General features: G+C 50.6%; 1 protein-coding gene across 3 annotated transcripts in view; it reads left to right on the forward strand.

Moving 5' to 3' along the window:
- The window catches only part of USP2 (ubiquitin specific peptidase 2), a 30457-nt gene that overhangs the window by 296 nt on the left and 26460 nt on the right, over positions 1–3701 (forward strand). The window contains exon 1 of one of the 3 annotated variants that reach the window (XM_027835679.1): positions 775–850. The exons of the other annotated variants lie outside the window; for them this stretch is intronic. The gene's annotated coding sequence lies outside the window, so the exon portion shown is untranslated. Of the gene's footprint in view, positions 1–774; positions 851–3701 lie in introns of those variants that run through there. 3 annotated transcript variants of the gene reach the window in all.

Below are 3701 nucleotides of genomic sequence, written 5' to 3' on the forward strand. Positions count from 1 at the left end.
TGGGGGGGAGTGTCCGCTGTGCCCGGGCTGGCTCCGGCGTTGGGTACCAGCCCGGCGTGCCCGCGTCGAGGGTGCCCGGGTGGATATCCGAGGAGCGGGATGTGTGGTGTGTTGGAGCCCATTGTGTGCGCTCGTTTACTGCCCCCTCTGGAGGGTTTCTGGGGGGAGGGGGAGGGGAAGAGGAGGCGAGAGAAGAGACAGACAGACAGACAGACAAGAGAGTGTGGTCTGACTGTCCGCCGGGGGCAGGCAGCAGTTAAATAGTGGATCTCAGACCAGAGGAGGTATCTTTATAACTGGCCCCCTGTCCCCATCACCCAAACCAGCAACTTAAACTTCACAGTTAAGAGATCTCTCATAATAATAATAATAGTTACTCGCATTTATGTAGTGCTTTAAGGTTTACAGAGTGTTTTTCCCCTCCTCCCATAGGACTGAACATCCCCATTTCCCCTTGCCCAGCACTTTAGGTTTGAGGATGAGAGAGCTGGGTCTCATTGTAAGGGAGAGTTGGGGAGTGGGGGTGGGAAGATAAACTAAGAAACTACCCATTGCCTAGATTATACTGAGGCTTACAGAGTTGTGGGAGACTGAGTAAAGCTTGGAGAGGGATCAGGTGGTTGGAAAAGCTGAAACTCAACCCCTTTGATACTGTAGACTCATGCCCACTTGGGTCAGGGAATGAGGACTGGAATGAGGGCCTGAGTGCATCATCAGGACCCAGTGCTGAGTCAGTAGCATCAACTGGGACAGGGTGGAGACAGGTGCCTTGAGACACCTACATGAAGGTGGGCTACGACAAGGACCATGAAACCCTTGGGGAGCAAGGTGGAAAAAAAGGCCTAGAAAGGTGAGAAATGCCATTATTTTCCTCTATATATGAAGGCAGAGCCCTGTGAAATGGGCACATTTTACAGCAAGGGTAGGACTCAGTTGAGCATTTGCCTAGTCACTTGTGGGACCTTGTACTTTCCCCACTTTTTTAAGCCTGAAGTAAACAGCTAATGGACTGAACTCCTGGACAGATACTTGATGTCTCCTTGATTAAGGCATCCTGGGAATTTGTTCAGAGTACTTTGTTCACTGCTATGGTAGTGGGACCAATCCTGCCCTGGTTATGAGAACCAAGGGATTTATAGGTAGAAGCATAAAAGAAAACTTTGGAGTTGCTTTTTAACTTTAGAAGCAAGTATGCCACTTAGAGTTGACAGGCAGGACTCTTCTTCCTAGAAACCTGTAACCTCCAGATATTTTCAGTCTTATGCCTCCTTTCACCCCAACCTACCACTAATGCACCCTGCCACTTTTTCTCTTACCCCCTTCTTCACACTGAGCCTCTTTTTGTGCCACTTCTTACTGTACCCTTCCCTGAGTTCTTTAAAAGTCACCCCCTGCCGGGCACCTGCTCATTAGGGACAGTACCACCCCACCCCCCATTGGGTGGGCACACACTGCCCCTTTAAGTCTCTCTAGATCCTGGAATGTGAGTGAATTGCTGTAGCCATCCCTGTGAGGTCAGATAAGATACTATATATATCAGAGCCAGTAACCTGAGCTCCGGATTACCCAGCCTGGAGTCGGGCTTCACTCCTCCACCTTCCACTCCATCCCATGCCCTGGTGGGGAAAGAGAGGCCCCCAGAGTCCTGATCAATCTTTTTCCCCCTGGACACAGGTCAGTGACTGCCCCCCTATGCATCTAAACATATGTAGGTGCTAGTGCCTGGTGCCTGCCCTGCTAGTAGGCTTGGGGGAGTTGTGAGGGGAGGAGTGGTGGGTATAGATGGCAGAAGATTATCTACCCAGCCAGGTCTAATGCTTCGAGCCAGGCTAAGACCTTAGGAGATGGAGAACAGAGGAGAGACAAGATCTGGCCAAGAAATGGAAAGAACAAGCTAGGCAGTAGGTTTAGGAGACCTCTTCCTAAGGATTTCCATATTGCCTAAAATGTATGTTCATGGTAGTAATGAAGCAAGTTTGGGGGCACTGATCCAGGGCACTAGCACCGTTTTTTGCTTTCTCTGGAAAATATGAAGATCTACTTCCCAACTAAGATGCTACCCTGGGCCCACATACATACCTTCTTTTTCAATTATTCAGTGTTAAAGCCTTAATCTGATCTCTGGGTCCTACTTCCTTATCTTTCCCACCAGACTCCTAAGAAACTTATAGGAAACATTAAGGGGGTTGCATTTTCCTGACTGATTTCTACCATCCCCTAAAAGAGTCAGAGTTTGTTAATCACATAGGGTATAGTGTGCTAGCCCCTGATAGATTTAGCTTGCCAAAAGAAGGTGAGATCAGGTTCAGGCTAGGGGACGAGGTCTGATAATAAACAGCCCTTGACCAGTGAGAACGTAAACTCATCTTGTCCCCCCTCTCCTGTCTACCTTTGCTCCTTTTTCTGCCAGAATGCCCCCAGATCTGATCTGCCTTGGATTGACACTCATGCCTTAGCGCCATTCTGCTTTCCCCAAAGACATGAGCATAGTAGTTTGGGCCCCTTTCTTTTCCCCCAACCCCACCTGCCTTCCACAGAAGGCACATTAGTCTGACCACATTCCAATCCCATTAGGGAGTAGCTTTAGGAAGCTGTGAGGTCATTGCTGAGGAGGCCCCCAAGCACCTGGCATGGGGGAGGTTAGGGACATAACTCATCCTACACTGGGCACCTGTACACCTATATGGAGATTTCCCATGAACCTCACCTTGAAATCTCCATCCCAGACCAGACCAGTCAGAGCAACAGAGCATGGGAGTCATTTGCCCTGGAAATCACCAGGAGGTACTTACAGGTAGAATAGATCAAGGGTCGGCAGAGGTGGCAGCCAGGACATGGGATGCTCCCTGCCCTCCCCTACCCTTGGGGCTGGGAGTTTCTGGTATTCCCATTAAGCAAGTCACTCCCCTGGCTAGACAGGTTGGGGAACCCTTCGAGTAAGGGACAGGAAATGACAGTGGTTGATGCAAGGGAGCTGACTGTCCTGGTGGTGACAGGGTTAATTGTAACCCCTGAGTCATCCAGCTTGTTGGCACCTTGTGCCAAGTTAAATCTGGAGTCAGGGTTGGGGATGGGACACCCATGGCAGTGTCTGAAGAACTCCTGGCTGTGTCCAGGATGCTCATGGCACGGGCACCAGGGGGGAGATTGGCACCATAGCTAAAATGGAGTCTTCCTGGTTATCTTGACTGATCAGTATTGTTCCGGGGCTCAAATTGCTCCAGGCTTCACTTTCACCTGCCTACCAGTGGAAAATCTGAAGGGCTGTCTCCTACAGGGGCCCTCCGTTCAGCTACCTGGACTATGGACCAGGAGGATGTCTTGAACATATACTGACAGTCTCCTTCCTGAAACTTGGGCAACTCCCTTGTAGGCCCAACCACAGGGAAGGCTAGACACCTTCCCTTGTCTGAGACAGAGGCGAGCTGAGGGGCTGTGAGGCACTGAGCTCAGGGGAATGCACACTGCTGCCATCCCTTAGGGAAGGTACTTGGCCTAGATGCTCCACAGGGACCTTATCCTTCCTGAGGTAACATAGGAGTGACCTAACTCCAGAGGGTATAAGTTTAGCCAGAGAGTTCTGGCAGAGTCAGAGAGAGAACCCTGTAGTCTTGAGAGATGGAGCAGGGGAAAAGTACCCAGAGCTAGGCAACTTGGCTGCCCAGTGTGTCCAAAGTGACTGGCACCAGGGGAGGTGCCTG

The sequence above is a fragment of the Vombatus ursinus genome, unplaced genomic scaffold (assembly GCF_900497805.2).
Source record: "Vombatus ursinus unplaced genomic scaffold, bare-nosed wombat genome assembly UNPS02014816.1, whole genome shotgun sequence".
Classification (NCBI taxonomy): Eukaryota; Metazoa; Chordata; class Mammalia; order Diprotodontia; family Vombatidae; genus Vombatus; species Vombatus ursinus.